Source organism: Vulpes vulpes, chromosome 7, assembly GCF_048418805.1.
Source record: "Vulpes vulpes isolate BD-2025 chromosome 7, VulVul3, whole genome shotgun sequence".
NCBI classification, from domain to species: Eukaryota; Metazoa; Chordata; class Mammalia; order Carnivora; family Canidae; genus Vulpes; species Vulpes vulpes.
Window position 1 is genome coordinate 111,599,005 of NC_132786.1, and position 22,364 is coordinate 111,621,368.

Here is a 22,364-nt window from a genome sequence, read left to right on the forward strand (position 1 = left end):
GAGATAGCATTATTTGTCAACACCAGGGAACGAGTAGCATCCAGAATGAACCCTAATGTAAACTATGAACTTTGGTTGGTAACAAAACCATGTGTCGATGTAGGTTCATGGATTGCAACCAACATACCACTCTGGGACAGGGTGTTGCTAGTGGAGGAGATTGTGATGTGAGGGGGCAGGGGTACTAGATACTAGAAACCCTGTATCTTCCTCTCAATTTTGCTATGAACCTAAAGCTGCTTTAAAAAAATGAAATCTGTTTTTTAAAAAAGGAAGTGGATACCCATCTTCAAACACATGTGCAGTGTTTCACAATTCATTGATAAGTAGCGATCTCCAAGGAGGCAAGACTCATGTTTATCTTGTTTGCTTTATTCTTAACATATTTTGAAATAATAATAAATTCGAAGGCAGCTACAAAAACAGTAGAGAGAGGATCCTCTGTACCTTTCATCTAGTTTCCCCAGTGGTTTTTGCATAACATTTTGCATAACTTTAATACAATATCAAAATCAGGAAACTGATGTAGGTAGAATGTGTGTGTGGCGCTCTGTGCCTTTTACCACATGTGTAAATCCGTGTAACCACCACCACAGGATTTTGTTCAAGTGTGGACTAAAATATTCAATAATGCCATGCAGGAAGTCAAGGAATGAACAAATAAGCAAGTAGCTGGATGGATGAGTGCATCTATGACATAAATGAATAGCTCATAGTCCTTATAGTATAGGCTCAGCTGATCTCACAAACCATTTTTATTCTTATAAAGTCTGGATCTGAGAGTTACTTATAAATGCATGGATTGGGAGCACCCCACGACACCGCAGAAGAATCCTGCCTTCCGTTTCAAGTTGGCTAACTGAGCCTATGTGAGCGAACTTGCCCTCCCCAAAAACTTTCTCATTAAAATAATATAACACAAATATAGGAGGAAAGAGCAAAGCTATATGCCTGACACCAGGAAAGAGTGCTATCCATGTGGGGGAAAAATCAGACTTTACCAGACTCAGAGCAGGTGACATGGAAAGCCAACATGTGAGAAAACAGAAACCCACCTTTGTAGGTTTCCCTTTGTAGCAAGTGAAAGGGATACCGAGCAAGACTCCATTCTCAATTCCAGAACTCAGAAAACCAAGAGCTACAAATAAAAGACATTCTAGGTATCCGTCATGGAAGCAATGAGCCAGACCCAGTCACAGAGCATCAGATCATGGCGATGATCCTCCCAGTCCATACTGGGTGAAGGAGTCATGCTGGAAGTGGACGAGGCTGGACTGGGGGTGTACATGGTGGAGCCAGTTCTTACCTGGGTGGTGGTGCTAGAAAGGGTGATGGCAGTGCCTCAGTCCCTTGCAGAGCTCAAGAGCTCTGAGTGTAATATAAGACTGAGGAATCACTGAACTCTATCTCTGAAACTCATAATACACTCTATCTGAATTAATTGAATTTAAATGAAAAAAATACTCTAATAAAAAAAAAGCACCAGGTGGGGCTAGTGCTTTTGCTTAGTTTCTTAATAAAAAAAGAAAAAAAAAAAACTAGGTCTTGATCTGGAACTAGAGAACCTATGAGAACCTATGTCTGCTCACCTCAGGTTTTTCAGGGATCATCCTAGGATTTAAATAAGTGTTGCATCGTCTGTGAAAGAAAAAAGCTCAGTTCTGAGGCAGGTACTGGGAAAGAGCCTCAGGAAGGACCCCTCTGCTAGGCCTGAGGCCTTGACAGGCTACATGCACCAAGTGTCTTCCCATAAGAAAGCCCCCTGGCCTGGAGGTGTTGACGACTGGCCATAGTCTCTGTGGGTCTCTCCCCAGATAAGAGATAAATAGGAGCAAAGAGAGGACATATAATCTGTCTGCAAACTCTTTGTTACAGTCCCTTTTTGTTCAGAAAACATTTTTGCTTGCTTTTTATATTGCTGCTAAATGCTGGAGAGAAAGCTTGTTTGTTCCTCTGCCCCCCAAGAGAAAAATGAAAGTGAGATTCTATTTCTCAGTGGGTTCATAGTTTCTGACCTAAAGAAAGCGATCAGGGTTTCCAAGCACCTCCCACCGACCCTTGGGAAGAGCTGTCACCCATTTCCCCCACTCAAGGTTCAGCTCTAAGTACAACCTTCTGAGCACAGCATCCTCTCCCAGGGGGCCTTGTCAGCCCCAGAGTCCAGGCTGCACAAGAGTCCCATCCTGCTGAGGGCTATGGCAGTACAGGTCATCCCTGGAGACTGCTTTTTCTTCCACTTAAGAAGGAATAAAAGAAAAGCAAAACCTATTGACTGATCTCTGTTTGCCTCTGTTTCCTGAAATTTCCATCTCCTTGTGAATGAAAGAGTCAAAATGTGTTCGATCCCAGAGAACAGATGTACCCCTGAACTTTGCAAAATTTAAGCATCTTGAAAAAATACCTGTGATAGAAAAATCAATGAACACATACAAAGATTCTGCAGTTCAAAAGGAAACTCTCTAAGGAATTTGGCTGATGCAATCCAATAAGAAAACAATATAGTAAAAGATGCAAGTGAAAAAAAATGAGTGAAATTATCAGTTTGCAAATGATGTGACTATCTAAAAAGAAAATGCAAGATTGTTTGGAAAGTCCATTGGGTCTAATAGGCGATTTAATTAAATTAGCTGATTATAAAACCAACAAATATAAAAAGCAATTAGCTTTCCTATGTACTAGCAATAACCTATTAGAAAATATAATAAAAAAAAACTATGTATTAAATTTTCATAGAGCAACCAAAACACAAAGTACATGTGAATCCACTTTAAAAATAAATGTAGTGACTTATATGAACAGGTAACTAAGTGGCATTTAAAAATTTAATAATTGAAAATCTGTTCGGTGTTTCTGATCAAAAGACACCAGCTTGTGAAGACTCTAGTTATCCTGGAATCAAAATTTTAGTTTCATACAATTCAGATGAAGACTTCCCCTGGATTTTTTTAAAGACTTTATTGATTTATTGATTTATTTGAAAGAGAGAGAGCACAAAGGGGGGTGAAGGGGGAAGCAGTTTCCCCTGAGCAGGGCCAGATGCTGGGCTCTATCCTAGGACCCCAGGATTATGACCTGAGCAGATGACAGATGCTCAACCAACTGAGCCCCCCACATACCCCGTCAACTGGATATTTAATTTAAAACTAGCAGATATTATTTTAAAGCACATCTGGGAACATACACTCCTGATATTTTCCGAGAAATTTTCTATAAGGAAAACATTAAATAAAATGTAGCTGCTCATCCCAAAACAAGTCTGTGTTGGCTTAAGATCTGAAAGCGAAGGAACAGAATGAAAGGCCAGAAGCAAATCAAATATACATAAGACTTTAAAATATAAGAAAAGTGCTTTTGAAATGAATAAGGGATGGGGGGAAGGTGGATGAATAAGCAATGGCTGATCCATGCTCCTGCTTTCCAGCATATTCTCAGCTCTGTGCTGCCGCAGCACCCCCCCTCCCCCCTTGCTCTTCCCTCCGACTTGAACTGCCTTCTTCTGCCAAAGCTCCTCCTGGTCTCTTGTTCAGCGTTTCCTCCTCAGAGTGAGGCCTTCCTTGGCCTCTCTAAGTAAAAGAGCAGCACCCCAGAGAGGGTTTGAGGGATTTCCTCGGGTGATCAATGAGAAAGATAGACCACGAGGTGGCAGTGATGCACACAAGCTTCATTTAGGTGCTACTTTGACAAGTTTGTATGTGAGGAAGTTCTTCATGACAACGTGACCCAGAGGCTATGCAGTGAGGGTCACGGCTCAGAAGGACAGGAGGCCAGGCGGGACATAGAATCGAGAAGGTTCATGTGTCTAGATGATGCCTCTCAGTGGCACTGCAGGGAACCCCGAAGTTGACAGCATCAGCTTGAGATCTGTAGAGCCCCAGAGCTTATCTTATCTGTGGCTAGCAGATGTTGGACACGGCTTCAGGGCCTACAAAGCAGGCACGCTGAAAATCTGTTTTTTGGGGCTGTGTTTAAAAAAATTGGATTTAAAATTTTGAGTTTGGTGCCAGTGAGCTTCTGAGCTAACAGATCCCAGCCTGCTGTGAAGAAATAAGCAATGTAGGAGCCAATGTACAGAGGCCATGTCTGGCTTCCTTATATAACACTCCCATCCCATTCTCTAGCTCCTTACTCCTCTGGTATTTTATTATAACACTTATCACTCTGTAACATTATAATCTATATTTATTTAGGTTTTGTGTTTATTATCTGTTTTTCTCATTAAAATATTAACTCTAGGAAGACAGGAACTGTATCATCTTTGTTCACTGCTATTTCCCCAATATCAAAAACAGTCGGTGAGTCAAAAAGAATTGGCTAGAGGAGGGAAGAGAGGAGAGAAGTTCATCCCCCAAGCACATGACCTACCGGGGCAGCCAGGTGGCTCAGTCAGTTAAGTGTCTGCCTTCAGATTGAGTCCTGATCCCAGGATCCTGGAATCAAGCCCCAAACGGGGCTCCCTGCTTGGTGGGGAGCCTGCTTCTCCCTCGCCCACTTCCTCTGCTTGTGGTCTCTGTCTGTCAAATAAATTAAATAAATAAATAAAATCTTTTGGAAAAAAAAGGAAAGAGGTTTGCTTAAATAAGCAATGAAGCAGGTTAAAGATTCCAATATAAACATGAAATTGTTTTTAGGGAAAAAAAATTCAATAATTAGGATGAGGATGTATTTTTCTAAGTGTGATATAAAGGTAGAAAGTATTTCTAAGTGTGATTTCAAGAACTGATTATTAGCAGGTTCGAAAAAATATATAAAACAAAACTTAAGTTGTTATAAAGTGAAAATTAAAAAATAAAATTATAAACTAATTAGAATATTTACAATACAAGTAGTATTTGCATAGCTGATCACAAGTTAATGATGTGGGAAACCACAGCAGAAGAAAAATTATTAAATTTTATTACTGCCAAAAAAAAAAAAAAAACAATTTCCTTACTGCCTACAGCCAGCCCATTGTCAATCCTTGAAACAAGCAGAGTGACCTTCCTCTAGGGACTTCACTGCCTAGATGTTGACACTTTGCTAAGGGCAACAGGCAATCTTAGCACAACTCCTAGGTTGTCTACTTTAACATATTCCTTTGGAAACCTCCTTCATCTCTACCCCTAACCCTCAAGATACATGTTGGCAATCATCCCCCAAGCACATGACCCACTGATATACATCTGAAGGGTCTCATGACTCAGGCTTTATTAGACAGTAATAAATGAACTTTTCCCAAATGATAGCTAGCCCCTCAAGGTCCTGGAACATTGCTTCCAAATTCCTTAGAGACTTACGCTGCCCCTGACCCCCTCCCAACTTGAAAGCATCTAATGGGCCACTCCTCATGATCCCTGTGCAGCTCTTCTTGCCCATAGGTCTTGTCCCCGTGCTTTAATAAAATAAAATCACCTTTTTACACCATATATCTCAAGAATTCTTTCTTGGCTGTCGGCTTCGAACCCTAACGTCTTTCCGACATCATTAATACGCTCACCAACTAAAGATATCTGACAAATCAAAGAAAAATACTTAAGATAAAGAAATAAGGGATCCCTGGGTGGCGCAGCGGTTTGGCGCCTGCCTTTGGCCCAGGGCACGATCCTGGGGACCCGGGATCGAATCCCGCATCGGGCTCCCGGTGCATGGAGCCTGCTTCTCCCTCTGCCTGTGTCTCTGCCTCTCTCTCTCTCTGTGACTATCATAAATAAATAAATAAATAAAATTTTAAAAATTTAAAAAAAAAAAGAAATAAGCACAAATATGTGAACAGGTAAAACACAAAAAGAAAATGCAATTTACCAGTCAGCCTATTTTAAATGTTTAATGTTCCACTAACTAAATGAGTGCAAATAAGGATAACAATGACCTGCCATATTTTCCTACTAAGAAAAGAAAGTAGCTTTCAAGAAATTGGTAGGGCATCAGGCCAGTTCTTAATAAAATCTGAAATGGTATCAACAAAACGGTTAGGAAGTGTTTATTTCTGGGTCATATTTAGCTTTTCGGTCCTTTCTCATTTTTTTAGAAATACATACTATTTATGTAATACAAAATTAATTATACATAAAAAATATATAGCTTTGGTAAGCCTTGCCTTCTAGGATGGGCCAATCCTGGAGAATAATGCCTCAGTACTGAGAATTGCCTATGTCTGTTTTGCACCTATCAGTAGCATGGAGGACAGGTGTGCTTTATCTCTGCCTTGGATGAGGGCCAGGGGATGAGGGTTACTATCACACAGATGGATCTCAAAATCCCACTAGTGGTTTCCAGGTGGTTAGTGGAGGAAGGGATGATAGGCAGAAGAACAGAATGTGCAAAGGGAGAGGGACACAAGACAGGATGGGGCACAGTCGTGTCATTATAAAAACAAATGACACTTCGGCTTCTCACTTTCCAGAATTCACAAGTGACACTAAAAGTTTATCATGTAAAAGGGCTCAGGTTAAAGATCCCCTCACAGGTTATGTGTACCAGACAGAGTTTTCAATGAAATTTGCAAAGCAAATCTAAGGGGAAAAAAAAGTGTGTTTCTCTAAACACTCCCCCTGGGAAGTACTGGGGCAAGTCTTGGGTGTACCTCCCAGAACAGACTCAGGTTCTCCAGTTGTTCACCTTTCTTATCTATCAAGAACTAGGGCAAGTTTATCAGTGGTGGGGAAGGGAGTTGGAGAGACAAGAAAAAGATCACCTGGGCATTAGGCAGGTGGTTTAGGTGTCAGTTGTTTACAATAGTTGCTTAGGAATGACAGCTGCCTGCTTGAGACCCAGGAAGTTGAGTACAAGTGCAGCTCCATCTCCTGACACAGGAAAAACCTGATTATCTCTATTGGCTCATCATCCAGGCAACTTACTGAGAATTGCCATGGTGGCTTTTGGACCATTCTGTTTCTCCATACCAGAATTCTAGGGTGGCTTCTGGACTATTTGAGTATCCATACCAGAGGTCCCTGACATCTTAGCAATTTTAATTTCACTGAGACTGGATGTGACTCATTCACAGTTTAAGGTCATTGTGCAAAGTACATCATGAAACTGGTGATGTGAGACCAGCTGACTACTCAGAAGGCACATTTCTACTAAACATCTTTATCTGCAAATACACATGTACATTTCTACAGTGAGGCTGTTATTTTGTAAAAAGTGAGCACAAAATGGTGTTTACTCCCAGTGCTTGTGGCGCCTGTAACGAGTGAGAGATTATTAGTTCTTGGACAGAAAAAAAAGAAGTTGCAGATAAATGACAAATATTAACTCATCTGTTTGTTAAAGTTTGAATGATAATGAGTATAGCATTTAGAAAGAACTAAAGGCTACTCATGAATCTGGTTTAATGATTGCCTGAACCAATCCAAAAATTGCTCATCTGGTTAGAGATACAATAAATGATCAAATGATGGTGAACTTAGAGTGTTAGCAGGAGTCTGACTCTTTATAGGAACCCATGCACAGTGAAAGTACCATTAAGGCTTTGGAAGCATACGCTGAAAAATAAAAGTTGGTTGGAAATTTTAGGAAATAGTTTTTCCTTTGCAGAATTTAAGTAACAGGGCTTTGTGAGGAGAGGGCTTCTTAATCACACCTCTGTACAAATGTGGACTCTACCAGAATACTTCACCCATTCATCATTTTTTGGTCAGTATTACTATAGAGATGCAATGCAACACTGTGTGGAGGTTATTTTCATGATAAAATGTACTGTACTTGATATTTAAATTACCTTAGTTCTGCATTTATAAGAGTCATTGAAGTCACAAATTTTTCAGGTATAATATACTGCACTGTATGGAAAGAAATTACATGACATCCAAGAAAATAGAATGTCACAACTGTCTTAAGGTATTTCTCTTATGAATACCAAAGACTGCTTTGGTACTGGAGTAGGAAACACTGGAAGGGAAACGGCATAGGAGTTTATATTGAAGAGATGCGGGTGGGTGGCCCACTATAAGGTTGTGTTTTCAGCCATACATTTGGGTTAAGGTCATAGAAGGGAAGGGTCACAATCATGGCAGTGACAGATAGGTTCTACTGGAAATCAATTCCCCCAAAAAATTTCCCAGGAAGTGGAGTGGAGGACAGATTGGAAAGAAACTAGACTGCAGGAGTCAAGATGACAATTTAGAATATTTTCATAATCTTAAAGAGATGATAAGGATCTCACATTAGCCTCAAATCCAGTGCTTCTCAACCCTGGCTGGATATGACAGTCAGTTGAAGAGCTCTTGAGACTACAGATTCCCGAATACCATTCTGATCATTAATATCAGAATCTCTAGGAGTGACACCTGGGCACTGATATTTTTTAAAATTCCCCAGATGATGCTGATGCAAGATGAGGGTTGGGAATTCTGCTGTTTAAGCCAAGCAATGGTGATAGATGTGGATGAATTTAAAAAAAAAAAAACATTCAGGAGTTAGAATTTGATCATGACTGATAGAAATGGAGGAATTGGGAGTATGTAACTTCAAGGTGTAGGTCTTGGACAGCTTGGAGGATAGGCAGTCATTATGATGGAAAATACGGAGGATCTTCTTACAGTTAAACATATTTCAAGCTTTGAATATGTTACAGCTATAGTCTCCTCAAAACCCAGCCTGTCCTACTATCCTATAACCTTGGAGGGACAGTCAGCAAAGAAAACCTCTATTATTTGAAAAAAAAATTTCAAATTGGTTGGCTAATGTCAGGAAAATCATATGCTCTCAAAAGGCAAAAGGGAAATGGCTTGACTGTACATGCCTACTCTCAAGGGAGATCTGGGTATTGAAATAGCAATATTTCATTATGTGGATTTTGCTCCTGAGATTAGATTTATCATTTCTTTTCTTTAAGATTGAGGTAGAGCATCTCCTCGGAGAACAGTGTTTCTCGGCAAATTGGTCTAAAGGGCCATGAAGTTTCATAGCAATTATTAGGTTTCACTCTTCTTGAAAACCAGTGTCTACCTGCAAGTATCTTCTCTTTCACCTCCTGCTGGCCTTACTACCGTCTCTTGCTGTTCTCTCCCCATTTAATGGTTGTATCTTTCTCTTAGGCAGGATCTCTCACCCTACAAAGGACTCCACCAGCACTAGGCTTATCCTTAGAGCTAGTAGCTAATCACTATGGCCATGGGATGGGCTACTCTGATTGATCTGGGTCACTAGTCTACCCTTGGTGGGAGGAATGAAGTCAACACCACCTAAATCATGTGCATTAAGACCTGGTTGGGAAAAGGATGATTGTATACCATCATCAGCAGAAATATATGTAGGGTAAGCAATAATGACCGGTGACCAGTAAAACTTTAGTGAGTCTCCAATTTTTTATTCCTTTGAGCCTCACCAGCATCCTGTGAATCCCAGGAATAGTCCATGGATTACTATGTTCCCTTTCCAACCTCCATGCACAGCTAGGCGCACAGAGATGGCCATGCTTCATGGAGAGGCCCTGGAGGTTTCAGAGAAAAAAAAAAAAAACGCTGGAGGAAAAAGCTAAAATGAAGGCCAACTTGCACCATTCAGAACAGGGCCATCCCTCTCATTTCTTATCCCAGAGCCCTATGCCTCTTTTCTACTTTGTTGGCTTTGATAAATGAATAAATGAATGAATAAATGAATGAATAAATAGATGAATGAATAAGTGAATACATATCTGGGTCCTATACATATGTTCCCCGCAAATGCCATGCCAGCCTTCCCTCTTTCCTCCATAAAATAAATTGGGTGATTATTGGAATATAAGAGCTGAAAAAGTAGGAGTTCTTAACCTCAGGCTCTAGGGAAAACAAAATGGATCTCGTGAAAAGTAATGCTTAATGAGTTAATTTCCAAAAGCCTGAAACAGAGCTTTAAAAATGTTCTTTTTTAAAAAATAGCAGTTAAGGTTTTGATAATCTACCCCCGGGAAGTCATCTAAAACCGCTGATGAAGCTTTTTGCAAAGAGATTTTTATCACACGGCTATTTATAACCGCAGAAAATTGTAAACAACTTAAATGTTCAACATTGAAGGAACAGTTAAATAACATATGCTACAGCCCCTCAAAGAATATAATGTATCATTAAAAATAATGTTAATAATAAATTTGTAATAGTATAGAAAAAACTCATAAAGTAAATGAAAAGCAAGGTAGAGGATTATATATGCACAGTGGACTTAGCTATATAAAAAAATAAAGCTTTTCATAGAAAAAAGAAGTGCAGAAAAATGTTGTTTTTGGTGATGATAAAATACTTGATTCACCTCCTCTCCCAACTTTTTACTTTTCTCTAGCTTCCATATGTATAGTAAACATAATCAACTGATGTTCAGTTCTCAGACATCTTGATCGACCTGTCAGCAGAATTTGACTTAGCTGATCACTCCCCACTGTTTGAAATACTTTCCAAACTTGCCTTTCAGAACACCGTACTCTCCTGATTTTTATCCCACCCCACTCGTTCCTCCTTCCCTGCCTCCTTTCCATGTCTGGTCTTTTCTCTGATCTCTTAGTTTAGGGTGTTCCAAAACTTGGTTCTCATATCTTTACCCTTCCCTGGCCACATCCACTTCCTTAGTGATCTCATCCAGCAGCATGACTTGACATATTATCTATATGCCAATAATTTTTCCATTTACATCTCCAGATTAGACCTCACTTCTAAATTCTAGACTTGAATATGCAACCCTCCTAGACATTGCCACAAAAAGATGTCTCAGACAATCCATATCCAGAGCTGAATTTCTGATCCTGTCTCCCTAAATCTACTCCACTTGGAACCTTTCCTACCTGCCTCAGTCCAGATTTTGTCATTAAACCAAAATCACTGTAAAGATTATAGGAATAAAGGAATGTAGTAGTTAAATGGGTGCCTTCTCAAATGTGATCATGGTCAGAAAAATGAAGACCAAGAAGCCAGAAGGTCAAGGAAAGACCCACCCCAAAGCCAGTGGCTCTCAAATGTTCTCTGGAGAGCTGTAGCAATTCTCAGGTTTTGTGGCAAATCTCCCACCAACTGTCTCACCCTCAGAAAGCAAAACAGGCTCTTCCAGAAGCTGGAGAAGACACTGTAAATTTCGAAGCTGCCTATACATGTGCTTTCCATGACCTACTGACAGAATGATCTCTCCTCACTTTTGCCTCTCAAATTTCTCATTGAAAAACTCTAACTTGGAACAGCATAGGGAAGGTGAATCTAGAAAATACGGTTCCTGGAAAGTGTGGAATCTAGAAGATATAGAACCACTTCAATTCATGGCAATGCCATTCTTAGAGTTACTTAGGACCCAAACCTCAGAGATATGTTTGACTCTTGCTTTCACACTCTATTTCCAGTCTATCAGGAAATGCAGTTGTCTCAACCTTCAAATATATCCACTAATGGCCACTGGAGTGTAAGCTCCAGGAAAGGAAGATTTTTATCTGTTTTATTCACTACACTTAGAAGAGTGTCTGGCACATAGTGGGCCATTTAATGAATAGTTATTGATGAATGAACTAGTAATGCCACAACAGCTCTTTTTCGGTTACTACTTGCTTGGATTTTTTTCCCTCTTCTTTTAGTTTCATCCTATTTGTGTCTTTGAAACTAAAATGAGTGTCTCTTAAACAACATATAACTGAATAATGATTTCTGTCAATTCTCTACCTTTTGATTAGTTTAATCCATTTATATCTAAAGTAATCACTAACAAAGGAAGATTTACTTCTACCATTTCGCTTTTTGTTTTCTGCTTATAGCTTATTTGTTCCTGATTTTTTTTTATTGCTGCCTCCTTTTAGGAATAATTGATATTTTTCTAGTGCATAGTTTTTCTAATTACTTATTTCTGTGGGATTTTTATTTTTTTCTTAGTGGCTACGCATGGGATTATAATAAATACCTTAATTTTGTAATGTCATAATTCCTACAATCAAGTTTGAAAATTAATACCAACTTAGTTTCAACAATGTACAAAAACTTTGTGTCTTTACAAGTTCATCCTTTTTGCTGTTGCTGGCCACAAATTACATCTTTATACGTTGTGTGCCCATTAGCATACATTTATCATTACAGCTTTATGCAATTGTCTTTTAAATCATATTGAACAGGAGCTCCCAGGTGACTCAGTCAGTTAAACATCCAAATCTTGATTTTGGTTCAGCATGATTTCAGGTCCATGAGATTGAGCCCTGTGTCAGGCTTAAGATTCCTGGTTTAAGATTCTCTCTCTTTCCCTCTCCCTCTGCCCTCCCCACTGCTTACACTCTTTCTTTCTCTCTCTAATATTAATTAATTAATTAATTGTATTGAACAAGAAAGAAAAATTACAATACTTACAAGAAATGCAATAATAGACCTCCCTGTGACTCGCCATCATGAGCAGCACAGTGAAGATCACAGAGATTGAAGCCAACCAAGATGGCTTGGACTCAAAAGAACAAGACCACAGCACACCCCCAGGGCTGCTTAAGGCTCACCTTGCTAATCTTCACAGAGAACTCATTATCCCAAAAGGTGGTGGTGGTGGTGGTGGGCCAGGAGAAGGTTTTGATGTGGCCCAGACAGATGATGCTTGAATTGGGTTTGTGGGTTTTCCATCAGTGGGGAAGTCAACACTGCTTAGTAACCTGGCAGGGGTATATTCTGAGGTGGCATCCTATGAGTTCACTACTCTGGCCACTGTGCCTGGTGTCATCAGATACAAAGGTGCCAAGATCCCAGCTCCTGGATCTTCCAGGTATCATTGAAGGTGCAAAGCATGGGAAAGGTAGAGGTTGCCAAGTCATTGCAGTAGCCTGACCATGTAACTTGATCCTGATTGTTCTGGATGTCCTGAAACCCTTGAGACATAAAAAGATAATTGAAAATGAGCTGAAAGTCTTTGGCATTCGTTTGAACAGCAAATCCCCCAACATTGGCTTTAAGAAGAAGGATAAAGGAGGCATTAATCTCATGGCCACTCACCCTCAGAGTGAGCTGGATGCTGAGACTGTGAAGAGCATTCGGGCTGAATACAAAATTCACAATGCTGATGTGACTCTGCATTGATGCCACAGCAGACGACCTCATCAATGTGGTGGAAGGAAACAGAGTTTATATCCCTTGTATCTATATGTTGAATAAGATTGATCAGATCTCCATTGAGGAATTGGATATCATCTATAAGGTGCCTCACTGTGTACCCATTTCTGCCCATCACTGCTGGAATTTTGATGACCTATTGGAAAAGATCCGGGACTATCTGAAACTAGTGAGGATTTACACCAACCCAAAGGCCAGTTGCCCGATTATACATCTGCAGTGGTGCTGCCTTATTCCAGGACTACAGTGGAGGATTTCTGCATGAAGATTCACAAAAATCTTATCAAAGAATTTAAATATGCTCTGGTCTGGGGTTTGTCTGTGAAACATAATCCTCAAAAAGTGGGTAAAGACCATATGTTGGAGGACGAGGATGTCATTCAGATTGTGAAGAAGTGAAACCTTCCCTTCTCCCCATCTGCTGGGCCAACCATAGCAGCTTTTCCTGTGACCAAGCACCCTATCCCAAACCCTTTCCAGCTTTGGCAGCCAGTGGATCAGGATTCAGGGGAGGGAGATGGAGGCCCTCAAACTGGAACTTTAGTTGTCTTACCTTGGTGTCACCTTCTAAATTCAACTGCATAAAGGACTTGCTAGGCCAGCCAGCTATGTGCAGCTCATGTGTCATTGTCAGAATTTGTTTGGGGATGGATTGAATAAGGATGGGTATATACAGTGAGGCAGCTGCAGAAGGGGTTACTTGGGAGCTTGGTCTTAGAAATGGATAAAAATGTGACTGCAACAACAACAAAAAAGAAATGCAATAATACTAGCTTTTATAGTTACCTTTGCTGTGAAACTTTACTGTTGTTCCTTATTTTTTCACATGACTTCTAGTTGCTGTTTAGTGGCCTTTCATTTCAGCCTGAAGGACTCCCTTTAACATTTCTCCTAGGGCATGTCCACTGGTGAAATATTTTTGTTTTTCATCTGGGAATGTCTTAAATTCTGCTTCATCTTTAAAAAGTGATTTTGCTGGACATAAAACTTGATTGACAGTTTTTTTCTTTCAGCACTCTAAATATGTCATCCCACTGCCTTCTAGCCTCCATAGTTCCAGAAAAGAAATATGCTGCTAGTCTTATGGAGGATCCCTTGTATATGTCAAGTCACTTCTCTTCTACTACTTTCTGTCTTTCTCTCTGGCTTTCAACAGTTTAGCTATGATGTGTCTTGGAGTTTATCCCACTTGGAATTTATTAGGATTCTTGCATATATAGAGTCATGTCTTTCTTCAAATTGGGGAGAGTTTGAGCCATTATTTCTTCAAATATTTTCTGCCCTTTTCTGTCTCTGTCTCTCCCTCTGGAACTCCCAGAAAGGAAAGCTTCTATAAGGTTTCCTCCAGACTTGTCTGAGAATTCATGAAGCCCTGAGAATGTGTGTAAGCACACATTCTGTGCTCATGGGTTCTTTGAAAGCCTTTATTCCCCCAAATATCTTCTTTGCCAACCTCACCTTTCCCTGGCTTTTTGCTTTATCTGTTGCTTGTCCCTATTACTATTTTTTGCTCCATACTACTGTATTCAATACCTTTGTCTTTAAATATTTTCAGCAAGTGTCACTTGGGGAGCTCTTCAGCCCTGGGAACACTCCAAGTCAGGTGATATGAGGCCATACTTTGTACCAGTGCTAAGGGGAATTGCCAGACAGGTCAAAACACAATCACAGCTCTTTCAAAATAAGATTCATAATGATCCCCGTGGCACTAGCAACCTCCACGAGGAGCACAGTGTTTTTATGGCCACAGCCGATCTGGAGAGTGGGGTATGCCAAGCATGCAATTTAAAATGACATAGCAGGGTCACCTGGGTGGCTCAGTGGTTGAGCATCTGCCTTTGGTTCAAGGTGTGATCCCAGGGTCCTGGGATTGAGTCTCACATTGGGCTCCCTATGGGGAGCCTGCTTCTCCCTCTGCCTATGTCTCTGCCTCTCTTTCTCTGTTTCTCAGGAATAAACAAAAATCTTTAAAAATAAAAAAATAAAATAAAATACCATAGCACTGTCTCACCACAATGCAGCAATGCCTTAGGCTTTCCCCCAGTTGTTCTAAGTTTTCTGTTTGTTTGTTTCTTTGTTTCTTTGCTTGTTCGTTTTTTGTTTTGTTTTGTTTTACTATCTTTCAGAGTTCTTTGAAAGCTGATTCTGAGAGTTTCTACTGGCTTACTAGTTTTTGACATTAGGAACGAGGGAGCTCTCTATGCTGCCACTTTCAGTAATACCACCTCCACCATTGCCAAGCTTCTTAAGTTAGATACTTAGATAATTTCTTTTCATACTTTCTTCTTTTCTAAAATAAGCATTTAAGGATCACAAGAATTTCTCAAAGATGCTTTAATCTCCTCTCACAAGTTCTGACAGGTATTATTTTCATTACTATCCCATTATGATTAATTAATCTATAATTTCTATCACAGTTTATTCTTGGACAAATTGTTATTTAGAAGTATGTTTTTTAATTTTCAAAAATGCCAGGCTTGTCTAGTTATGTCTTTGTTATTGTTAGCTTAATGTCTCGTATGTTTTAGATGCTTTTGAAATTGGATGAAACTTGACACATGGTCTAGTGCATAACAATCTTATAATGTGCTATGTGCCTTTCAAAATATGCGTTCTCCAGATTTGAGGAGCAATACTTATATATTTATATCAAGTCAAGGTTGTTTATTGTGTAATTCAAATCTTTTCTATCCTTAGTGACTGTTTTCTTTACTTGATCCGTAAATAACTAAAAGAAGATGCTAAAATCTGCTGGTATGGCAATACATTTGTCTATGTCTCCCTGTAGTTCTATTATTTTTTACTTTATTTATTCTAACAAGTTTAGAATTGTCACATCTTCTCAGTGAATTAAACTTCTAATCAATATTCAGTAACTCTATCTTCAGTAATGCTCTTAGCTTTTAAGATTTTATCTTCTATTGGTGTAGCCACAGCATCTTTGTTTTAGTTAATATTTGCCTGATATATTCTTTTTTAGGAACATTTTGTGTTTTTATGTTGTAGCTATTTCTATTTTCTTCTCTCCTTAGAGTGAGTACTCATGGGCCTAGTTCTATGCAGTATGACCACCTGCTACAAGGGGGTAGGAGTCCTCTGGATAAGAAGACCAGGGGGAGCATAAGAGGTGGATCCCTCGTATCTGTCAAGTCACTTCTCTTCTACTGCTTTCTGTCTTTCTCTCTGGCTTTCAACAGTTTAGCGATGATGTGTTTTGGAGCACATCTCTTTAAGTTTATCCCGCTGGAAATTCATTGGGATTTTTGCATGTATAGAGTTATGTCTTTTTTCAAGTTGGGGAGAATTTTGGCCATTATTTCTTCAAATATTTTCTGCCCTTTCCTGTCTCCCTCCCTCCCTTCGAAACTCCCAGAAAGGAAGGTTTCTATAAGGTTTTCTCCATACTTGTCTGAGAATTCATGAAACCAGTCCTGAGGCTGGGTGACCCTGACAAGTGTCAACACATGTTGGCTGAACCACCCAAGTGATTTCTGATGGCCAGGCCTTCTTCCTAGTGTTGACCTTGGACACAGATAGAGTCTCCCTATGACTTTTTTGTGTCTGAAACTCTCGGAATTCCTTTAAGAAGCCCTGATCCCCCAGGTTTTTTTTCAGAATGCCCCCTCTGTTTTGTTTGTGATTCAAAACAACACAAACTCTTTCCTCATCCTAAATCTGCTGTTGTCTGAAAATTGTGTGGGATCTAGACTTTGCCAGTTTTCTTATATCTGAGGGCTGGCATCCTTCAATTACAGAGAATTCATAGCCACTGTCTCTTTGAATAATGCCTCTTTTCCATTCTCTTTATCATCTTCTGAACCTGCAATGAGATTTTCATTGGACTTTCTCATTCTATTCACTGTGTGTCTGAACTTCTCTTTGATCCACCTCCTTGTGTCTCCATTGCCTTCAGGATAATTTCTTCGGACATATCTTTAAACTTCCAGTTCTCTTTTCATCTGGTTCCAATCTTCTATTTAGCAGTGTTTATTGAGATTTTAATTTCAATTACCATGTAATTTTTCTACATGTCTAAAAGTTCTATTTTGTGCTTGTTATAATATATCTGCTCAGTTACAGTTGTCTTTTAATCTCATCACATTTAGAATCCTCTGCCTTGTTTTCATGTTTTTAAAAGCAATACAATATTGTTTATCTGATATTTCTAACATATGAGATCTTTGTACATCTGTTTCCTGTGCATACACAGGTGTTTACGTTTGCAGAGGAATTTCCCACAGGCTACAGCACACTCAGGAGAAAACAAAGTAAACAAGGAAATAGAGGCTTAGTGTTACTGTGAAAATGGTTTCGACCTGATAGATCGAGGGTCTCAGGACCCTGAGGGGTGTCCTCAGACACACTTTGAGAAGCGCTTTCCCAAAGCATCCATTTATTTAATGAATTATTTTTCTCCAGTGCATCCAGAATTACCCTGGGGAATTGCCCTTGGCAACTTTGGGAAGCTATCAACCTTGGGAACATAGAGAAATTGAAAACTCCCAATCATTTTCCTTAAGGCTTAATTTTCTCTAACTCTAAGAATGACTGCAAGCAAGTTTTAAAAATCTAGTGTAACTGTCTGATGTTTTTGCTTCTTCCCCCTCTCCTCTTTAGCATTTTGATCACTACATAATCCTCCATTTGGACAACTATATCATAAGGCTTTTACTGCCATAACGAAGGTTTATTAAAGGAACACAAAAACAAAGCAAAAAAAAATCATCTACTTCTTAGCTTTTGAATTTCAAGTGAGTTGGAGGAAAAGCTGAAAAGCTAGGCTACCTGGACCCAGAAATGGGAAAGGCCAGGGGGCATGTGCGGGCGACAAGAGCCTAGACATCAGGCCGCTGCTGAGAAGCAAAACTTGAGCCTTGAGCCCCTCTAGAACCAACATTAAGGGGACGTGGGAGGGGAGCTATAAGTCAGAGAATTCAAGAGCAAGGGGATCTGTGACCCACTTTCTCAAGAGAAAGTCCAGGGAGTGAGTAAAACACTGGGTTCCCCCCTCCACCCAGCACCAAAAGTGAGAAGAAATGTCTGTGTGGGTGTGTAGGCAGAGAGCCTGAAATAGGCACCCGCTGTCTGCAGACACTGCCCTGCATCCTGGTGCCAGGGCAGAGGAATGTATTCTGAGCAACCGAGAGAAGAGAGCCTGCGGCCTAAAGAGGCTGTGCAGTGGGAGCATGACAGGCATCACTTTGATCTGCTGACAACCAAAAGCAAGACAGGGTTGGGCACTTCTTAGTAGATGCCAGTGAGGACTACGGAAGACACCTGGGACCAGACACCATGCCTGCGTGTATGCACACAGATGCACACATACACATGCACATGCACGACTTGACATTGCATATGTTTTCTTGAACTTAAAGAGGACTACAGAGACAGGGGAAGAGTAAACACTTAATTGACTGCAATTAAGTTCTCGACATCCAACAGAGTAGGAGTTCATACTAGCAATTAATTTTTGGTTTAGAAGATGAAGGATGTTATTTTTCTTGCACACTACAAGCCAAAGTTTAACAAATACTCCGGCTCTAGGATCCCTTAGCTGTGGTGACAGGTGGGAGGAGGTGAAGAGGGAAAAGAGGGAGGGGATGCGGGTACGGCTGCCGCTGCTTCCCTTCTATGGGGGCTGCATCACAAATGAGGCTCATCATGGCTCAGGCATGTTTACTACTCAGCAAGGCTCTCAGCCAGAGAACATAATTGATGTGCACAGAGCCGGCCTGTTGTAAGCTCATGGTGCAAGGGCCTCTAATTCAGAGAAAAGGAATTGGGCCTCTGCCAGTCATGTACCTATTCTGCTTTCATGTGGGCATCAGTCAGTTCCTGGTTTCCGTCTGACAAACCAGGAAAAATAAAACTGTCAGAATCCAGGCACGCTCTTTATTGGGACTGTTAGCTTGGTAATGGAAGGGAATGTTATTGCTCTAGGCATTTGCATAATATCTATTGATCAAGCCTCCTCGACGCTCCTATTCTTCATGCTGGGTTCTGGCAGCGAGGGAGGATGTGCTTGGGTCTCACATCACAGCCTCTACACCTTCAGGCCAGGCCACTGTCACTAACACAGTTCAAGAATAGGGCCGAAAGCCCCTGTTCCGACCAAAAGAGAGGCAGCCTTAGGCTGGGGCAGCCATGTGAGATTGGGAGTCGAGGCTGCTGAGTTTTATTTACAGCTTTGCCACCACCTTGCTGTGTGACCTTGGGCATGCTGCCAGCCCATTCTGTTCCTGTCTGCATTCCACACTGCCTGGAATCCTTCCATTAAAGAGTCCCTCCTGGGCCAAGGTTTGATGCCCCCCATTAAAATGAAACAGTGCTGTTGAGAGAATAATAAGTGGCTTCAACCATTAGCCCTGCAGAATTAGTTGTCAGATTTGTTCACAGCTGAGAGCCCTTTGGTTTTGGTGGGCTGAAGTGGGGGTGATGGGAGAGGGAAGTACACTACCTGGAGGTTGAGACTCTCTTGCCTGGGAGTGGAGTGCGTAACATAGAGAAGGATCCTTGTGAGTCATTAGAGAATCATAGACACAGGTCCGGGAGACATAGCTTGGGTCATTGCACCCAACTCCCCACTGTGCCTGAATCCCTGTCAAATGGACACAGGGTCTTTGCATAATCCCCTCTAGTAATGGGGATAAGCTACTTGAAGGCTCTAAGATATTACTGAGAAAAGGCCTTTTGCCAGTCACATATTAGTCTGGAGTCTAATGCTTTTCCCAGGCAACAGCCCTTAAAGGAATGCGTGACAGGCACACACTCAGGTCAAGAGTGTGACCTTGAGTCTTCTCTTCTTCTAGATCACTAAAGTCCTATCCTTCTTCTGCAATCCATGCACTCCAACAACCCTGAGCCCCCTCGTGGCAGTCTGTTTGGTCTCTGTTCCGAAGAAACATCCAACTTCAGTCTTAAGGAGACCTCTCAGAGGCAATGGCATTTATCAGCAGGGATAAATTGAAAGAAACCCAGCAAAATGTCTTAAAATTCCTCTCCACCCATCCATTTGCCTCTCCCAAATTCTCTCTCAGCTACTCAGAATCGCTTCATTCTCCAACTCTCAGGTTCTCTCTTTCCAAAATTTCTTCCTAAACCTTCCAAGGAAAGAGGGAAGGGGATAGAAAGGGAAGTAAGGAGAAGAAAGGAAGGAAAAGTGTTATGTTCCAAACGCTTATAACATTTAATCTTTTTTTTTTAAATGCCTTTCCGATTTATTTATGATAGTCACAGAGAGAGAGAGAGAGAGAGAGAGGCAGAGACTCAGGCAGAGGGAGAAGCAGGCTCCATGCACCGGGAGCCCGACGTGGGATTCGATCCCAGGTCTCCAGGATCGCGCCCTGGGCCAAAGGCAGGCGCCAAACCGTTGCGCCACCCAGGGATCCCTATAACATTTAATCTTAACAAAGTATGTATACTTACCTCAATTTTATAAGGTAGAAACAAAGACCCAAGATGTCTAAGTAAGTTTCCCAAGGTCACAGAGCAATTAAGTGGCAAACAGTGGATTCAAATAGTGACTACGTCACAGTCCAGGCCCAATTATTCTCAAAATAATTCACATCCTCCTGAAAGCTGGGGAGCCAAGCCCTGGGGGTCCAGACGTGGGGTATTGAATGAGGCAGGATAAGTACAGAGGAGATAAGCTACTAATCATAGTTGGGTTATAAAAACTATTCCAGGGGCAGCCTGGGTGGCTCAGCGGTTTAGCACCGCCTTTGGCCCAGGGCGTGATCCTGGAGTCCCGGGATAGAGTCCCACATCGGGCTCCCTGCATGGAGCCTGCTTCTCCCTCTGTCTGTGTCTCTGCCTCTCTCTTTCTGTGTCTCTCATGAATAAATAAATAAAATCTTAAAAAAAAACTATTCCAATTGAAGTTCCACTTCATCTCTTTAGGTTTCCTTAGTACTACCTGGGTGGCTCATTCAGTTACATATCCAACTCTTGATTTCAGCTCGGATCATGATCTCAGGGTCCTGAGATGGAGCCCCATGTCCAGCTCCATGCTGGATATAAGTCTGCTTAAGATTCTTTCTTTCCCTCTCCCTCTGTCCCTCCCCCAACTTGCACTTTCTCAGAGAAAGAGAAGGAGAAGGAGGAGGAGGAGGAGGAGGAGGAGGAGGAGGAGGAGGAGGAGGAGGAGGAGGAGGTTTCCTTTATATTCTAAGTCCGAAGAGAAGTTCACATACTAAAAACAGAGATTTGTTGAATATGTAAAATTCAGGCCCTTAGTTAAATCTTTTAAGAAGATTCTTCCTGTGTTTGCCCTTAATCTTTTGTTTCTATATAATTTTAGTATCTAGACCTTGACTAGGGGAACAGAGAAGGCTCTTATGAGTCTCATCCATGAGTCTTTCACAGTCTCGTTAGAAAGACTAGTAAATGCAATGACACACAGAGTGATGAATGACAATACGTGTGTCATACTCCCATGCCGTCACGCATACTGCTTTCTTGCTGTGATCTTTCTAGCAAAGTGCTGCTCATTTTTCAAGATACAAAGCTCCAGGGGCACTCTGTGAAACCTGCTTTGTCCTCTTGGTCCCTACCCTAGCATATTTGATTCATCACCCAATCCTTTATACAGATATCATGCAATAATATGTTAAATTATCTTACATGCTTCCCTTTGACACTTGAATGTGAACAAGTTGAGGATAGGAATAGAATTTTCTTCCTTGTAGTGTTTCTAGCTCATGGCATAGTATTCAAAGCCTAGCAGATAGCAATCAATAAGATAGACTGACGATCACTTAAAGAAGGGCTAGATGAAGTGATGCAAGTCAGCATCCTCCAGGGAAACATGGTGGGAACTTCATGGTGAGGTGGAACTTGCAGTGGGTCTTAAAGGGTAAATAACATTTGGGGTTGTTGATGCTGCCAAAAGTACAGGAGAAGGTCACCAGCCAGGAAGATAAGGGCCCGAAATACAAGGAAACCTTCCTATGGCTTTATGGTGGCCCCAATTTCAAATACCCCATCCTGTTGTCAGATATTGTTACAGCTTCAGAATGAGGAAACTGGTTTCACAGAAAAGGTGGATGTTATTCTGAATCACAAATTAGGCCAAGTGCTCATCATAAATCGGCTTGGGACCAGGGCTGCTCAAAGGGATACCTAGAGTTTCAAACACAAAGTATGAGGTGATTACATCTGGGGCTCAACCCAACATTAGGAAGATGGCCCAGCCACCTTGAAGCCCTTAAATTCACTTTGACAGTTTAACAAACATTTGCAGTTATCTTGCCAGGTCCAGGAGGGTTACCCAGTCTCCAAGCTCCTTCCCATCTTCTCTGCTCTTTCTTCCTTCTTCTGAGGACTACTTTTGTAACAGATTGTCAACAGGACAGAGGG

The 22,364-nt window shown here is 41.0% G+C and overlaps 1 protein-coding gene and 1 pseudogene across 1 annotated transcript in view; both read left to right on the forward strand.

Annotated features, from left to right (window-relative positions):
• The window catches only part of NPSR1 (neuropeptide S receptor 1), a 145,033-nt gene that overhangs the window by 59,652 nt on the left and 63,017 nt on the right, over positions 1–22,364 (forward strand). The window lies entirely within an intron of this gene.
• LOC112935412 (developmentally-regulated GTP-binding protein 1 pseudogene) lies at positions 12,302–13,602 on the forward strand (annotated as a pseudogene).